We start from the raw sequence: 19,419 nt of genomic DNA, 5'->3' as shown, positions 1-19,419 counted from the left end.
TTCGTTAACTCTGCTCTGTTTATTTGAAAACAGCTCTTTCAATTCTGTTTCTTGAATTCTTTTTAACTTTGTGATCGTATAGTGTTTGTTTTAGATGTTAATTTCTTTATACGTGACACATTTTCAATTACTTATAAAGCACATGAGTAGAGATCCTAAATATAATACAGAGCAATACAATTAAACCGTATTATAAGTGACCTAGCGGAGAATTTGAGCAACACATTTTGAATCAAATAATTTAACAACTTTTAACAACATATTCAACAACATACCTGCACAATGGAGACAGTGTGTATAAATAGGGTTTCGCACATTCGTTGAGAATAAACCATTCTACATAAAACACAACACACAAACAGATTACAATCGGCCTCGTAATATAATCTCGTTATAACTCGACATTAAGCAACGCACTCGACGCCAAACATAACTCAACAGAGTCTCAACATGTTCATTGAGAGATAACGTCACAATAAAGCAAATATTTGTGTGATTTGAACACTTATTAATGGTAATTCTCAGACCGCGACACACGTGCAACTTACCCACAGCAATGCTTCGTTAACTCTGCTGTGGGCGGTCCCTACTCCACACGCTAAATTACATCCTGCACCGGGTAGATGGCGCTGTCCCCATTTATGCAGTGATTTTACATTTGCACTCCGTTACACTTGCGTTGATTTGTTTAGCGTTGCATGGGTCAGCCATTGTCTCGGCAGCTCGCGTGTTTATTTGCAGTGCTTTTTAGTGCTCTTTTCATGTCCTGAATTGAATATTTCCTCATAACTCCTTTCCATGGCTTCAAGTAAATACTTAAATATTAGTTTTGGCTTATTAACATTACCTTTAAAGTTCGGGGTCGATGAGTGAGTCCCTGATGCTCACCAAAGCTGCATCTTTTGATCAAAAATACAGTAAAAGTTTTGAAATTGTGAAATGTTATTACAAATTAAAATAACTGTTGGCAAAAATTTTTAAAATGAAATTTATTTGTTTGATGGCAAAGCTTTGGCACTCAAAAAACATCTATTATTATTATTATTATTATTATTATTATAAATGTTGAATATATGCGTGCTAATTATGATTACGGTATACATGTTTTTGCTGCTTGATTATTTTAGGAAAACCTTGATATGTTTTGTTTTTCAGTATTTGAGTTTTAAACAATTTTATTGATCCTTGATGAATAAAAGTAGTTCTTTTTTTCAAAATAAATAGTATTTAGTCATAAAAATGATTTAAAACTATATATATTTATATTTATATTTATATTATATATATTTATTTATATATATATATACATTTTTATATATATACATTTTTATATATACATATATATATATATATATATATATATATATATATATATATATATATATATATATATATATATATATACATTTTTATATATATTTATGGAATAAAAGCATTTATCTTTTACAACAAAAATTTTAAATACAATAAAAAAATTATATTTGGTATAAGATTATTATTATTAATACTTGATATTTGTGAATCCAAGTGAATGAGGATAAAAAAATCCAATTCTGTTATTTTTGTTTTTTCTTTATATTAGTTATATAGTTATATATATATTTATATATATATATATATATATATATTTTTTTTTAGCAATGCAATGCACAGCATAGTCGTACAATCCCGCCCAGTTAGCATCCAGGACCAAATCTGTATTATAATTAGAACAAGAATAAAAAGACTTCGAAAATGGGATTTCCCGCGAGCAGCCCTTGATCCCACAACCCCAGCTCAAGCCCGTCGATGTCCTGATACCATAAAACCTCTCTGAATCCTTCCTCGTGTCATTCAGATTGTGCTCACTTAAAAACGAACGAACCGGCGCCCGTCTCCTCCTCCGTCATCCCGGTTGTTTGGTGTTGTCCTCAGGCTCTTCTGATCCGAGCCCTGCTGGAGTACTCTCAGTGCGCCGAGGTGAAGCTGCTGTACGGCCTGGCTCTGGTCGCCGGGATCTTCCTCATGGAGCTGACCCGCTCCTGGTCTCTGGCTTTAGTGTGGGCCGTCAACTACCGCACGGCTGCACGCCTCCGGGGAGCCGCGCTCAGTTTCGCCTTCCAGAAGATCCTGCGGCTGCGCAGCACTAAAGACATCAGCACGGGAGAGGTGCAGTCGCTTTAAATTAAATCATCAACAAACTGATCGCCAGCTCGTATAGATTCACATACGGACCACAAACGTGTATATTTATCGCTGATGCATATTTGTAGAGAATAGCATTGTAAGGGTCAAAACGTATGCCTGAAAATCATTAGGATATTAAGCAAAGATCATGTGGCATAAAGGTATTTTGTACATTTCCTACCATAAATGTATTGAAACTTTTTGATTAGTAATATGCGTAGCTAAGAACTTTATTTTGACCGCTTTAAATGTGGTTTTCTCAATATTTGGTTAGTTTTTGCACCCTCGGATTCCAGTTTTTAAATAGTTGCATCTCAGCCGAATGCTGTTCTGTCCTGACAAGAAAGATTATTTATTCATGATGCATAATTCTCAATTTCGACGGGTTTTGTGGTCCGGCGTCACACATCTAGAATCGTGAAATAACGTGCTTGTTAATATTCACCTAACATCGCCTAATAATAATAATAGCTTCATGTAAATAGAAATGCTTGCAGATGTTTTATTTCTTCATTTCGTGTGGATGCGTTCTTGTCTTACTTTAATGAACTTTTTTTGGATGTTGAGTGCCGTATATTAAGCAATGATTAGGTAAACATTATATAACGTTCGTTAATGATTTATTTATTATAAAACGTTGCCGACTTTTCATTCAAACAGCTTCTCAGGTCACGCCTTGAACGTAAAGGGACCGTGTTCGTTTAAGCTCACTTTAGCATTTGACCTTTCGGCTCTTTAAAAGCAGACCTTGTGTTTGCGAGCGCCGTCTGACGCTAATGCACTGTGCCAGGGCTGACGCCGTGTTTCGGTCCGGCTGACTCATCCCGCTCCTCTTTCAGCTGGTGAACATTTGCTCCAGCGATGGACAGCGCCTGTACGAGGCCGTCTCCGTGGGCTGCCTGCTGGCCGGAGGGCCTCTCGTCGGGATCCTGGGTCTGTCGTACACCGCCTACTTCTTAGGACCGACTGCACTCGTGGGATCGGCCGTTTTTGTCATCTTCTATCCCGCCATGGTAAGACAAGCACGCCTCCATCTCCACAGAGCCGGCCCGAATCTCTCTCTTTTTTTGTTTTTTTCTCCAAAAACATCGCATGTGACGTTTCCGCCCGAGGCCGCGCTGCCTTGTGAATAAATGGTGCGTTGATAGGACTTTAACCGCTTTCAGTTGTGACTTATTCGAGGACCTTGTAGGTAAACCAGGGCGGCAAAAAGGACGACGATTTCAGTTGACCCTTTGGGCATTCGTTTGGAATTATTCCACTCGTATCAACAAGTTATCAACCCTTAGCTATCCTAAATCTAAATTAACTTTGCTTCGTTGTAATGAGGCTCAACCTGAGGGACGTCAAAACATCCTCAAGACAAGTACGTTCATAAATGTCATCAGATATATTAAATAGGCACAGTTTTTTATCCATTGACCGACTTAAGTGGTTACTAGCTTTTATGGTGTGCACATACACTCTTTATTATATACCATTTTTTTAGTCTTTGGGTAGTTTTTTGTGTAACCCAGTGCTTTGAGCGCAAGCAGACATGCATTTTCTTTTGCAGGTTTTGTTTTCAATCTATAAAAAAGAAAACCATTTTATTTTTTGCTAAGCACACCAAGTTACGTAAACGAGCAACACCAGTTGATTAAATGTGTTCTTTCTTTAAAATAAAATCTGTAGATATGAAACAGTTAGAAAGTTTAACCTACAAAAATGTGCGCTGGTAGACGCATATCTAACAGGTGCTGAACACGTGCACGGTATTTTTTCAGTAGAAGCAACTTAAATATGCCGTAATTTGAACTGTAAAAGGTCTATATACATTCACAATATCAACAGAACGTTGTGCTTTTATAAAATGTTTAACAAATTGCGAAGTGTAAGCTGTTTGATGAAAGTAGAGGCATTTATGTCCAAGAAAAATGTCAAAATAAATTAAAAACTCAAACAAAACAAAACCAGCAGCGACCAAATTTTCAAAATGATCCTTTTCTGATCGATCTCAGCATGCATTAATATTGTGTTGCTATCATTGATCTATAATAGAGAACGTATCATATATATATATATATATATATATATATATATATATATATATATATATATATATATATATATATATATATATATATAGTGTGTGTATATATGTATATATATATACAGTATATACATATATACATACAATATATATATATATATATATACAGTGTGTGTATATATAGTGTGTATATATATATACATATATATACAGTATATATATACAGTGTGTGTATATATATATATATATGTATATATACATATAGATACATATAGATATAGATCAGTGGTTGCTATAGGTTTGCTTTAATAAGTTTAAAATAAATGTCTTTGGTCTGCGCTCTAGAACTGTTCTGTTAATTCTGCTAAACTTTAATTAAGCTGCAAAAAGTACATTTAAAACAGGAACTAACCTCTGTAAAAAAACTATAGGCTACAAATCTGTTCACAAATTAAAAAAAACAAACTAAAAGCAACCAAATGATTAAAAAACGAAATAAACGGTTCTTAAAAGCAACAGTAAACTGCTAGAGAATCTATTAATAGAGCTCAGATAAAAACAGAAAGCACCTTATTGTCCTCGTGGCTGTTTATAAATCTAAAGTCTCCGACTTCTGGTGTCGTCCGCTTCCAGTTATTTTAGCTGTGCAACACTTACCATATTATTTTAATGTGTTATCTTAATTATGAACACACACAAACACTTTCACTCTTTACTGCACTTTGTTGTTTTTATTGTTATTTCCCGATATCGATAATGTACCAGAAGTCTGGTACAGTCACATAATTAATTACAATATACGGTATATTCTCGCACACGTACATCCGCTCATCTCTGAGCGTGAGAGAACCTGTTTCACGAGTTTGTAAGCATCATTACGAACATTTAATCTAGCTGAAATGCGTGCACTGAGCAGCTTTGAGGCTGCGTTACTGATTGTTTGTGTCGAAGCAGTCAAAGTCATACCTCACTGTGAATAAAACAGCTGCTTAAACCAGCCTAAACCTGATTTCCGGCTTTAAGACTGGTTTAAGACTGGTCTAGACCAAACAAGATGTTTTTTTTTTCCAGTAAGGAACGGAAACTAAAATGCAAAAACGTCTGCATAGTTTAAAACTGGAAATCAAAAGGTCTTTGTCATGTAAAAAAGGCATGTAGTAGCGAAAATATGATATAATAAATAATATTAATTGTCAGGGAAGATGGTATAATGCACGCGTAGCTGCAGTTTAGTTGTGATTTGAGACGAAAAATGGCCTTTTTATTCGCTCGTGCCGAGGCCTTCCAAAGCGTACATGATTTTATTTTTTAGCTGAAGAGAAATTAAGGTTCTGGAGGATTTTTTTGACGTCGAACGCAAGAAAACCAGACTATAAATAGACCGTTTGTGACTGATCAGAATCCATGTTCAGGCAGCTTACTGCACACAAGTCCACGCGACTTTTCTCTTTTCCAGAAATAATTAATTAAATCTTTACGTTTTAGAGTAGCGAGGGTTTTCCTCTTTCCTATCAGCAAGTCAGCTTGTTGTTTAAGTTATATTTAGTTGTTAAGGGATCTAGAATATGGTCGTGGATTTATAAGTGACTCTGGAGCACAGAAGCAAAAAATAAATTGTGTGTCTTTTTTTGCCAAAAAATCATTAGGGTATTAAGCAAAGCTCATGTTCAACTTAATTTTTGATCAATAACGATTTCATTTTGGTTCTCGATATGAAGATTTTCAAACAGCTAAATATCATCCTATTCTAACAAACCATGCACAAGTGGGAAGTGTATTTCTTTTGCTTTCAGATGATGTATAAATCTCAATTTCCCAAAAAATGTTGGTTTTGTGCTCCAGTGTCTCATGTGTGCTTTTAATGGCTAATAAACAGCCAACATGCAACTAACAAGAAGCATCAAATCATGCTAGTCTACTTGAAATTTCTATACTTCAGGTCCACACACCAACAGTTTTATCCGCTGTAGCCTTGAGTCCTCCTTCATTATTTCATTATTTCCTTTTGCAGATGCTGGCCTCCCGCTTGACGGCGTATTTCCGTAAAAGGTGCGTGGCGGTTTCAGACCGGCGAGTCCGGCTGATGAACGAGATCCTGGGCTGCATTAAGTTCATTAAGATGTACTGCTGGGAGACGGCGTTTGCCAACAACGTCCAGAGTAAGACGGCGCTCGACTGCACACACTCAAACAGTAGCACTGACTCGGCCGAACGGGAAGCGAGCGTGTGATGATAGTGCTTGGATGTCACGCTCTCCGTGGAAATCAAAGGATCATCTCGGTGGTTTTGCGCTGCGTTCAAAGGAACAAGTTTCCTAATCCGTCCTTCCTCGGTCCTCCGTCACTGAAGTGTCCCGAGAGCTTCCAGATTAACTCACAAAAGCGTTTAACGCTCTTTCTTCTGTAATGCCTTGCCTTGGGACGGTTTGACTTTGTTGAATGTTAAAGGAGAACAATTAGGTGATGCGGATCTGTGCGACCGGGTCGAAATTCAGACGCTTTATTTTTTGAAGGAAACGACGCATGACGTTTATTATAGGTGAGAGTGAAGACATTTATTAAGGTTTCTATTTCAAATAAATGTCTTCCTAAAGACAAAGAGTCTTAAATCTATTATTCTACAAAAATATGAAGCGGCGCTACCGTTTTCAACATTGAAAAGTTTCTTTAGCACAAACTAGGCATGTCAGATTTTAAATCACTTTGTGGTTAATATTGTGAAATTATAATAGCATTTTGCAATATAACATTTAACTGTAGTTTAATCAAATGAATGCCTTTTGAGGTCCAAGGTTTCACTTTTAATCTTAGTTGATGTTGATTTATACATTTAATAATACATCATGCATTTTTGTATCTAATGCCATTTAATGTACTTTATATCATTCCTATTCTAATCCCTAATTTTTAATGAGATTACAAAGATTAATAAATAATGGAACATTTTTTGCTAATAGTTAATACATTCAATATAGTATAGTATAATTATTGTAAAGTTTCACTTTCTCAAAAAAATAAATAAATAAATAATAATATATATATATATATATATATATATATATATATATATATATATATATATATATATAATATAAATTATATTTATTTATATTTTTTATTTTTTATTAAATAAATAAATTATATATAATTTGTTTATTTAATAAAAAATAAATATATATATTTTATTTATTTATTTATTTATTTATTAAATAAATTTTATATATATATATATATATATATATATATATATAAATTATTTATTTTTTTAATGAAATACATTATTTTGAAATTCTTTATAAACAATTTTTTTGAATGGTACAGTCGACTGAAATAGTATTTCAATTATCCTAGTGTAGTTCATGATATAAATCTAATACTAATATAATATGCATTAAGTTTGAACAGTTTTTTTTAGTATATCCTTTCTTTAAACAAATTCAATCTCGTCGTTATACATCCCTATCATTGTATTCTTCTGCTTCATATACTGTTCAGTGCTTTGATACAACCCGTGTAGTTAAAAGCTCTATATAAATAAAAAGGATTGATTGATTGATTGATTGATTGATTGATTTAAAATAAATGATCTGAACATCCTTTAATTACATATAAAATTTCCAGCCAAGAAGCATTTAGGTTGTCTTTTAATGTTCAAAAACGCCTGAAGTTGCTGTATATGAAGAAAACAGATAATTTAACCCTTTGTAACCCTCTGTTATGTAGCTGGGCAGTAATGAAGGATGCATGGCCTTCCTTTTTTTTTTTTTTTTTACACCTTTTTTTGTGCGCATTTATGAATAAAATATTACAACTTGCATAGATGATCTTCTATATATGAATTATGTAGATCCAACAGTGTTTTCAGAGATTACGTCCTGCGGTTCTGGTTGTTTAGACCAGCAGCAAAACACTTTGGCCGAGCGCCAGCGAGCGGCACTGAATGAATGTGCCAGCTTGCGGCCAGTCGGGAGACAAATATTAGTGCAGCAGAGGGAGGTGAACTGGGGCGTTGGACACCAGCCAGTGCCTTAGCGTTCCCATCTACTGCAACATCCCAGTTATGATTATGATCTGTCTTCCGTTACAGTCACGCTTCTCACTGTTGCTGCCGGATTGAACCTAGTGCTGCTCGTATAAATTAGAAACTGTGTTGTAGGATGGAAACACATCATGGCTACGTTCACACAGCGTGTTGGAGGAAGGTTAAATATGGTTCTCACACTAATACATTAGAAGTGTCTGCCTGTCTTTTTATTCTGAGAGCTTCGGTTTTTTAGTTTGAGACTTAGTTGACAATCAGTTGGATGAAATAAGCCATCGGTTAACTGTTTTGCCATTTTTTCAGATTGTTATTCGGGGAATGAAAATTAATTTGGAACGTGCAAAATAGAGATGTCGTTTTTTTGGGCTGAGATAAGAGCGCGCTCGGTTCGTTTTGACGTTTTAAAGAATGTCCAGGCAGCTTCTTTTTTTTGATAAAATGAAATTAATGAAAACTAGGGATCCGAAAATGACAAAAGGCACCATAAGTGTATCAAAAAAGTGGTCCACGTAACTAGTCCTCTGAAATCGGCAGAAGCACAATCTTAAGCCCTGTTTTTACCAAGAACTATAACTATAAAGAGAACAATATTAGCTTCCACCAGCAAACCATATTTTTTCTATGTGCAGACGCGTCTGTCGCTTTAAATTTTTCAGCTCGTGATAGCAGGAGGAATTCTGATTGGCTGTCAGTGTTTAAATCAACGATATTGTTTCTCTGTGCCTTTTTCATTATTGTTGTGGATTCTGCTCTTCATTAATATCAAAAACTATACCTTTATCATTGTCTTTATGGTTATTGTGCTTGGTGTGAACAAGTTTTTACACCAGGTCGCAGTGATTTAGACGTAATCCTGGCTCGACATCTTTACTGTCAAAAAATATAGACTTACCCCAATCCCTTCCCCTACACGCTCGTCCTGATTTTTCCTAGGTCAACATACTTTAACATATATTTTAATCCAAAAATGTAGTCTTGACCATATCTCAACACCCAAACATAACCTTTCCCATGAGTAATGCATTAAATCAGATGTTACGATAGATGAGTAACACTGATGTAGAAGCACCAAACACTGATTGTAAGCCTAAACTTCCAACTTCGGTTCTTCAAATCTGATTGGCTAATCACAATGTTGTTCCAGGGTCAACGAACACGTCAAACTCAGCAAAATCAGGTTCTGCGACCCTAAACCTAACCCTATCCATAATGTATTCCTAAAATCAGTGGGAAATTATTAAAACGAATGTAGGAGCAACTTACCCTGATCATAAGCCTAAAATGATCCCTCGGTGCTGATTGGTTGATTGGAATGTTGTTCGCCCTTTACGCTGATGAGCTGATTTATCCGCGTTTTAATATTCTTCTGGTCACAGACATCTGTAGATGGATGCAGAGGCTTTTAGGTCAGCTGACTCGTTCACTTTCTGGTTTCCATGGCTTGCTATACACTGCGCTTTCTACTGACTGGCAACCCGGGTGTCTAAATTCTCAAGTCAAGTCAACCCAGACTGGCAACCCAGGGTGTCTAAATCCTATTGGTTAAACTGGCAGGGGGCGGAGTTACGCAGACCGAAAAGAAAACAGACGCTCATTTCAAAGTGGAATAACTGGCTGCGGCATGGTTTTTCAGAAAAACAAGCGTGTGAACTTTTAAGTATCTGCAAACGTAAATGGTGTTTTTGTTTTTATACAGTCTTAAAAACTACACTGACTGGTTGCAAATTAGACTAGTTAAAAATCCGGATGACTAACTTGTTTGATGTCTCCAGGGGTTCGATCAGAAGAGAGGAGGATCCTGGAGTGGGCCGGCTGCGTTCAGAGCCTGACGGTGGGAGTTGCTCCAGTGGTGGTGGTGATAGCCAGCGTATGCACCTTCACCCTTCACATGGCTCTGGGATACGATCTCACCGCAGCGCAGGTACGGCCGCGTTCCCGCCCCGAGGCTCGTAAACAACTGCGAACTTGATCTCACGGAGACCTGTTTTCATTTCTGTCGCAACCTGCAGGCCTTCACCGTCGTCGCCGTTTTCAACTCCATGACCTTCGCTCTAAAGGTCACGCCTTGGCGGTGCGCGCTTTATCCGAAGGCTCAGTGGCCGTGAAAAGATTTCAGGTCAAGAGCGCATACACACACCAAGAACAAAAATGACACTTCTGCCTTTTATTTCCTTACCTTTGCGTTATCTAAAATGTGGAGTAATTTCACAAAAGGGGAAAAAAGCTGAAGAGCATTCCCGGCATCTCTTTTTCAATACACCAAAAAAATAGGGCCTGGGACTCCAAAATGACAAAGAGTGCCATAAATATATGGTCTTCTGAAGCGATAGTCCTATAAACCCTATAAAGCCCACAGTGTCAAGTCCTCTAAATTATTAACATCAAATTTAGCTGAAAAACCTATTTTAACAATCTGCTACATGCCTTCTGTCTTCTAAATGAAAGCTTGATTTTTATAATTTAAACATAATAATACATAGTAATATTTACAGATAAACATCTGCTGAGATCTTATTGAAGATTTCATTCATGAACACACATGCACAACTTTTTGTTTCTTTTATTTTAGGTTTAATCGCCAGCCTGTGAGATCACGATACATGATATAATCATGCTTATTAATTTAATTACTCACTTAGTTTCATTACCAGAATGTCATCCGACTCCAGGCTTAAACAGCCTTATGTTTTCAATATGACTAAATTTGCATTTGGCATGGTAAAAAAAATTATTTTTAATTTGTTCGCTCATCGTACATTTGCTCAGCAGCTACAAAAAAAACAAAACAAGCGAAGAACATTTACTTTTACCAAAGACCGCCATTATAAGCTCAGTCTAGTGCAAGTTGGTGCACTTTAAAACACATTCCCACTACAATCAGTGAAGCTGTCTGCATTGTGTGATTAATAAATCTGTTATACATGCACTGAAAAACAGCTCTGAACACCTCTGATTGGCCATTGCGTTCATAAACTCAGCGTAATCGTGATTGGTTATAAAGCAAAACACTGTAAAAACATGAAAAATAATGGATAAATATAATAATTAGATGGTTTTACTAATCTGATGATAATAATTATAGTAATAATAGTAGTAGAAGTAGCCAAAGGTGATATCTCTACTTGTCCATCTATGTAGAAAACTATGTGTGAACAGACCTAACTTAACACTGAAGCTGTTTCAATCCTGTATGAGTTTCCTCCTTCTTTGCCGTCTATATTTATGAAGAATGTTGTTGATCAAACAGTTAAACGTCCCCATTGTATCATGTTTGAGTGCACTATCCCTTTAACAGTCCCAGTCCTCATTCACTATTAGGCTGGATAGTCTGCGGTATTTATCTTTAAGTGTTCACAGAAAGATTTGGGTGGCACTGACTCGTTTTTTCTCACCCTAGAAGAATGTTTCCTTAGGTGTTCGCTAAACAAACTCAATTTCAATGCCTCCTCTTACGCCCACAGAAGCTGTTTATGATGGAGGACAGGGAGCTGATCTCAAACAAAACTGAAGATCCCTATAATGCGGTGGAGTTTAAAGACGCCACGCTGGCCTGGGAGAAGACCTGCAGCTCGCCGGGAAAAAAGAGCCGAGCCCAGCAGAAAAGAGGAGGCATGAGGAGGGTTTTGAGGAGGGAGAAACTGAGCTTGTACATCACCACAGAAGACAGCAAGGAGAAGATCGAGGAGCCCAACGCCGAGCATCTCCTCACGCACATGGAGCAGGAGAGCCCGCAGAGCACCATCTCCTCCACGCAGAGCATCCGGCCTCCGCTTCACAAAACCCTGCACCGCATAGACCTCTGCATCCGGAAGGTACTGGGATGCGTCTGCATGGGGAGCTCAAGTCTCGCATGCGGCATCGTTCAATCTACTTCCTTGAAACAGCTGCGATGTAATGCGATGTTTTCTGCGCTGTACACCAGGGCTCGCTGATTGGGGTTTGCGGAGGAGTCGGCAGCGGGAAGAGCTCGCTGTTATCTGCTCTGCTCGGACAGGTGAGCAATGACACGCAGTACAGGGTCAGTGAGACTGGCGTTTATTTGTGTTGGGCATAAGAGTCAAGTTTTACATGGGGAAAAAATGGAAACTCTTTGGTCATTTATGAACGCGATGCTACTGGTCTAATTGGATTCAATGATCTATGCTAAGCTATGCTAAAATCGCCAGACCTGGAGATCGTCGGAATAAAACTAAATGGTAAAACTCAACTTATTAGCCTATTTCTGAAAAAATTGAGTGTTCCTTACTTATATACTGTAAGGATGCATTCCACTGGTAAAAAAAAAGGTCGTTAAAAATATCTTAAAAGCTTTTGGGAAAACTTTTTTTTTTTTTTAGGAAAACTTTTTTTTTAGAAAACTGTGTCTTTTGAACTTAATAGGAATACTAGAAACAAACATATCCCAAAAAAATATTAAGCAGCAATACTGTTTTCAGCATTAATAATAATTCAAATGTTTCTTAAGTAGCAAATCAGAATATTAGAAGGATTTCTGAAGGATCATGTGACACTGAACACTGGAGGAAATTCAGCTCTGCATCACAGGAATTCTAATAGAAAAGTCTTATTTTAAATTTTAATAATATTTCATAATAATTTTATTGTATTTTTTTATTTTATTTATATATATTATATATATATATATATATATATATATATATATATATATATATGTGTATATATATATGTATATATATGTGTATATATATATATATATATATATATATATATATATATATATATATATATATATATATATATATATATATATATATATATATATGTATATATATATATATATATATATATATATATATATATATATATATATATATATATATATATATATGTATATATATATATATATATATATATATATATAAATATATATATATATAAATTTATATATGTGTGTATATATATATATATATATATATATATATATATATATGTGTATATATGTATACATTTTTTTATAAACAAGTCTCAATAATAATAAATAAAATAAATGTAGCATTTTTTTTAAATATGTACATGCATGGGTGTGTATTTATATATGAATACTAAATATACATGGCAAAAAAAAAAACCTTTTATTTTAGGTGCGATTAAATCATTTGAGCACCAATTTATATCAAGGATTTAATCACAGCAGACATAAAAAAAAGGACAATCATTAGTGAATAACGCCTTAAATTCCAGTCTGTTTTTTTTTTCCCACAAAAAGTTACCATATGACTTTGGAAGACGAGTATACAAGTCATATGGTACAATGTTACGCTACTTGTTGTTTTTGGAGCTTGACAGCTGTTGTTTTACAGAAAGGATGAACGTTTCTCCTTATGAGCTCCGCTGAGAAAATAGCAGCATATGGGTTTGGCACGAAATTAGAGTAAATAATGAAAAACCTTTATTTTTTATAACCGCCCCTTTAACCATCATAAAGCAGCCTGGACATAAAGCAGCTGGTCCTCTCAGCAGGGTGAAAGCAGATGTATAGGTCTGATTCTCCGCCTTCTGTCTAGATGACCCTTCTTGGCGGCTCGGTAGCTGTAAACGGAGACTTGGCATATGTTGCTCAACAGGCCTGGATCCTCAACGATTCCCTCCGGGAGAACATCCTGTTTGGAAAAAAATACATCGAGGAGAAGTAGGGATCTCTGTTCATGCATGCATAAGTTCAGCATAAAGATGACTTTGGCCTTTCTTCCAAAATGAAACAAGTTTTGTGCTCGTCTCTCACCAGGTACAACGCAGTTCTGGAAGCCTGCTGTTTATTTCCCGATATTATCGAGCTGCCGTATGGCGATATGACCGAGGTATCTGCATCAGAGCTCTCAGAATATAATCTCTGAGCTTGACGAACACAATCACAGCACAAGAACCTTCAAAAAAAAACTCCTTTGTGATCCTGGAGAACAAAAAAAAATGCCATGGGTATATTAAGTGAAGATATTCCATGAAGATTTATTGTAGTTTCCTTTCACAAATATTTCAGAACTTCATTTTTGATTTGTAATATTTTTTGCTAATTTGGACAACTTTAAAGTAATGCAGCCAAACGATTATTCATATCCAAAAAAAAAAAAAAATATATATATATATATATATATATATATATATATATATATGTGTATATATATATATATATATATATATATATATATATATATATATATATAAATATATATATTATATATGTGTATATAAATATAAACATTTGTATTTATATATATATACATTTATTAATAAATTGACAGCACTGTTTATGTTGATATTTTTTTTGGAAGCGATTAATCCTCACATTCGTTTTGATATTTTTTATCTTATCCTAACAAACCATACATCAGTGGAAAATGTATTTAGCGAATATATATATATATGAATATCAATCTTAATAACTGAGTTAAGTGTTGAAATTAAAACATTTTGAAAAGTTTAGAATGCAAATTTATGAATTTGACATATGACAAAGATGACATATGATTAAAAAAATGCCTTTGCAAAAATGCCTTTAACAAAAAAACTTGAAGGTGCTCCTAATTTGTGACCCTGGACCGTTATTTTTTTACTTTTTAATCATGTCATCTTTTATGTCAAATTCGTATTTCTAAACTTTTCAGAATGTTTTAATGCCAAGAATAAATTCAGTTATTAATAACATACAATAAAGAAAGAACCAGTTACCGATCAAACAAGATCAGTATCAACAATCGACCTTCACAGATGAACACAAAAGTGTCTTTTAGTAATGTTTAATGATCTCTTGAGCCACGTTCGCATGTTAGTTTCCAGCTGAACGGCTCATTACTGTGAACGATCTGCTGCAGATAGGAGAGAGAGGAGCCAACCTGAGCGGCGGTCAGCGCCAGAGAGTGAGTCTGGCCCGAGCTCTGTACAGCGAGAGACGCGTTCTTCTGCTCGATGACCCCCTCAGCGCCGTCGACACTCGCGTGGGATCACACTTATTCCACAGCGCCATCCGCCGAGCGTCCAAGGGCAGGACTGTGGTGTTCGTCACGCACCAGCTGCAGGCAAGAGGCTCACGAATGCACGAGATGTACCGCATGGACACGGGTCACACTGCACTCGTCCAGCTGAGATTATATACGAGAGGCTGCCGATAGCTTTTATAAAGTACAATTTAGGCCAACACCAAAAAGTCAAACACACATTTATTGTTTATTATGTTTATTTCATTAGATATTAAGCTGTAAAATGTATACTTTGTTTCATTTTAGTTCAAGTTTTAGTCATTTTATGTGCTTTTGTCTTTTTTTTTTTACTCTTTTGTTTTTGCTTAGCTTTATTTTTAAAGGATTTTATTGAATTAAACATTTTAACCAAGGCAGAACTTTTTTTTTTTTTTTTTTTGCCAAGGCAGAACTTCTAATTCTCAGGGTTTTTTTGTTTTTTTATTTACAATTAATTTATTATTTACATTTTATTTTATTTCAGCTTTATTCTAATTAACACAGAATTGTAATACTTTTTTAAATCCCCAAAACTCCCAACATATATGCTGATATATATATATATATATATATATATAACATTTCATATATATATATATATGTGTGTGTATATATATATATGTGTGTATATGTATATATATATATATATATATATATATATATATATATATATATATATATATATATATCATATATATATATATATATATATATATATATATATATATATATATATATATATATATACATTGATAACTAACAGCATGTTATGCATTAATGTTTACATTTTTAAATACACAAAAATGTCCTTAAATTCTTTTTATTGACTAGTATGATATTAATGTGCTTGGGGATATGACCAATATTTATTCAGTATTTATGAAATATCCAGTATTTACCGAAATGTTACTTATATTTCGTGTTAATATTATATCGATATACTTGAGGATTTATCTAACGTTTACTGTTACTGATAAAGAAAGAAATCTTAATAAATATAAGACGAAAAATTCATTGGTAACTGGTGGCATGTCATGCATCCCAATTGAAGAGATAAAAATGTCCATTGCGTTTTTTATTGAGCAAACGTGATGTTAATATAGCTTGTAATGTGATGTTAATATGCTTAGAGTTGGGTTAATGTAACGTAAGGTATTTTCTGACGCCTCCGTGTCCTTTCCCCGCGGGTGTGTTTGCTCTACAGTACTTGCCCGAGTGTGATGAGGTGGTGTTGATGAAGGACGGTCAGATAGCGGAGCACGGCACACACGTCCAGCTGATGGAGAAAGGCCGAGACTACGCCGCCTTTTCAACAGCGTGCAGCAAGAGGTGCGATACCGCCCTGTGGGAAAACACCACAAAACACCCTACATCACCCACTGCAAGATTCACGAGCCAGGGCCTGCGGCCACTGGCTCTGAAATGTTAATTCACGCCGGGCTTTTGTCATTTCTAAGTGAATTGATCTGTGTGAGCAACAGCCGAGGGACATCGTCACTGATCTCTGTATTAATGACCCAGCTGATTTGTTTTGTTAACCGGTGCGGGTTGCTCTTTACCGGTCTCGCTTTTCTCTTTTTCTTCATCCTTCGCTCAGAACCTAGTGAGGAAGAACCTGAAAAACAAGCAGAGTGCCGGAGAAGAGAGCAGCCCGCGGTCCCTGAGTGTCAGCCCCGGGCCAAACCACATGCTGAGGGCAAGAGAGGAGGTGAGCGTTTAATGCTACCGAGAAAAAGGTGAAAGCATTTTAAATCGGTTCTTAAAAGTGGCTAAAACTGTATGCAATTTGCAGGATGCTGAATTATTTTTTGTTACCTGTTCAGAGTTGTGTTGCTGACACGTATATAATATTTATAAATATTCTCTCTCGCTCGTATTATGTCTCATATTATAATTAATTAGCAGGTTATCTTAACATTTATTAGAATACAAAATTAATAGTAGATTAGTTTATATTATTTATTCAGCTTTCCATGCTCATGTTTTATATTAATGTGCATATATATATATATATATATATATATGCACATATATATATATATATATATATATATATATATATATATATATATATATATATATATACACACACACACACATATATATATATATATATATATATATATATATATATAGATAGATAGATAGATAGATAATGTTGATTATAAATTTGCAATTAACAAAAAATCATTGTGTGTGTGTTAATATATTAAATTTAATTAATTACAATATAAATATTGGTAATTGAGGTTAATTGATGTGACAGCAAAAATATGTTTTTTTTTATATTTTTTAATTCTAAAAACGTAGATACATTTTTCTCATGTTATTTGTAGGTTAAGTTTTGTTTTGTTCTTCCTATGTTTTTGCTATGTCGCACCATAGGACGCAGTCCGGTTTTTATTTGTCATCTACCCAACTTTTAGCAGTAATGAGTGAGCATTGTGTTTGGGATAAACGTCTCTCTCACACGCGCTGATCTGAAACGAAGCAAACACAAACGTCCCGAGACTGTTATACTCGTTGGTTTAAGGGTCACTCTTCTTTCTTCACAGATCAGCTCATGCAGGCGGAGGAGAAGGGGAGCGGGGCCGTGGCCTGGCCCGTGTACGCTGCTTACATCAAGGCTGCTGGAGGACCCGTGGCCTTCATCGTGAACATCCTCCTCTTCCTTTTCACCACCGGCAGCATCGCCTTCAGCAACTGGTGGCTCAGTTACTGGATCAGGCAGGGCAGCGGGGTAGGACCAAGCGCTTGTTCAGCTTAAAGCGAAAACAAATCACTGAATGAATCATTCCCTCAAAAGAATCGTTTGCTTCCTCGCTGCTTACTCACGATCTTTAATACAGCGATAAAAGATCATGATTTCAATTAATTCAGTGAATAATAGCTTTAATGGTTATTTCAGCCCAAAATTAAAAGTTTGTCATCATTGGTCAGCTAACAGTGTTTACAGCATTCAAACACATCAAGCGTGCATGTTTACGTTTACGTTTGGTATTCGTGGTATTAAAAAAAAATGCAAACATGTAACCTTTTATCTTAAGCACATTAGTACAGTAAACTTAGACCAATTGGTTTTTACGCATGAAAAGTCATCTTTATCAGGCTGTACATTTCTGGCTTTAAAAGTGAAGCATGCTGAGGTAGTTTTATTTATTATTTTTGTATGAAGACACACAAGACTAAAAAAAAGCTTCAATATGGTAAATTATTTTTTAATCTCAATAATTACATGGTTTGTTCATTAATTAGTTGCAAATAATTACATATCATTAACTACTGTTGCAGACAGAGATGATGAATAGACAACTCAAACAGACAGTATTTTTGTTATGTATTACTCATCATTAACTCAAACCCTTTATTCTGCTTCTGGGCTCTGCATTACATCTTGCCCTTTAAAGTGATACTCCACCCAAAAATCTAATTCTCTCACTATTTACTCACCCTTACACTCAATTCATTATAATTGCAAGGAAAACAGAAACGGGTCAGAATCTCTCATTTTGGGGAAATTAAGTCCTAAAGTACAAAAACAATAGAATTCATCATTCTGATGGTTTCCACTAGAAACACCATTGCAAACGATGAACTTTTAAGCAATAAAACCATTAAAAACGGTCTTCTGTAGCCACCAATCGAAGCCGACCAATTACCAATAGAGACCCATATTACACTTCACATAAGTCCCATTATTCATGGATTTCAGTCACGTGACCAATTCAAAGAGCTGGATGGCAAAACGTCCATAGAGCCGTTTTTACCTTTTAATATCTGCGTTTTACTACATTACTACTAAATACAACCTCCTTAAAATTAACTCAATGGAGCAAAGCTTCGTTTTGTGATGTTTTGAGACCCACATTACACTCTACACAAGTTCCATTATAACCAGTAGAACAGTAACAAGTTTTGTGACGGTGTCAGCGGGGAGGTTCGTAAAATGACACGATGGCGCAAAAAAGTGCCGATTTCCATTTTAGGGGCGAATTAGTCCTTTAAGGCGACAAAGCACCCAGCTTTAATCGCAGAGTTTTGATGTTCAGCCAAACGAACATCAATCCCGAAACTAATTAGAAGTGCCAGACTCCACGCGATTTACTCAGAGGGACAATCACGGCAACAGATGTTGCAGTTAACTCGCGTTCTGTAAAATAATTGAGACTGGGACTGGTGCGCACAGTTCAGCTGGCTTGCTGGGAA

General features: G+C 35.4%; 1 protein-coding gene and 1 pseudogene across 5 annotated transcripts in view; both read left to right on the top strand.

Annotated features, from left to right (window-relative positions):
- The window catches only part of enox2 (ecto-NOX disulfide-thiol exchanger 2), a 385,733-nt gene that overhangs the window by 208,643 nt on the left and 157,671 nt on the right, over positions 1 to 19,419 (top strand). The window lies entirely within an intron of this gene.
- Positions 1 to 19,419, top strand: part of LOC122358142 — a 49,035-nt pseudogene that overhangs the window by 15,318 nt on the left and 14,298 nt on the right.

This window comes from Puntigrus tetrazona, chromosome 14 (genome assembly GCF_018831695.1).
Source record: "Puntigrus tetrazona isolate hp1 chromosome 14, ASM1883169v1, whole genome shotgun sequence".
NCBI lineage: Eukaryota > Metazoa > Chordata > Actinopteri > Cypriniformes > Cyprinidae > Puntigrus > Puntigrus tetrazona.
Note: the sequence above shows the minus strand (reverse complement) of the source record. Positions and strands in the feature narration are given on the sequence as shown.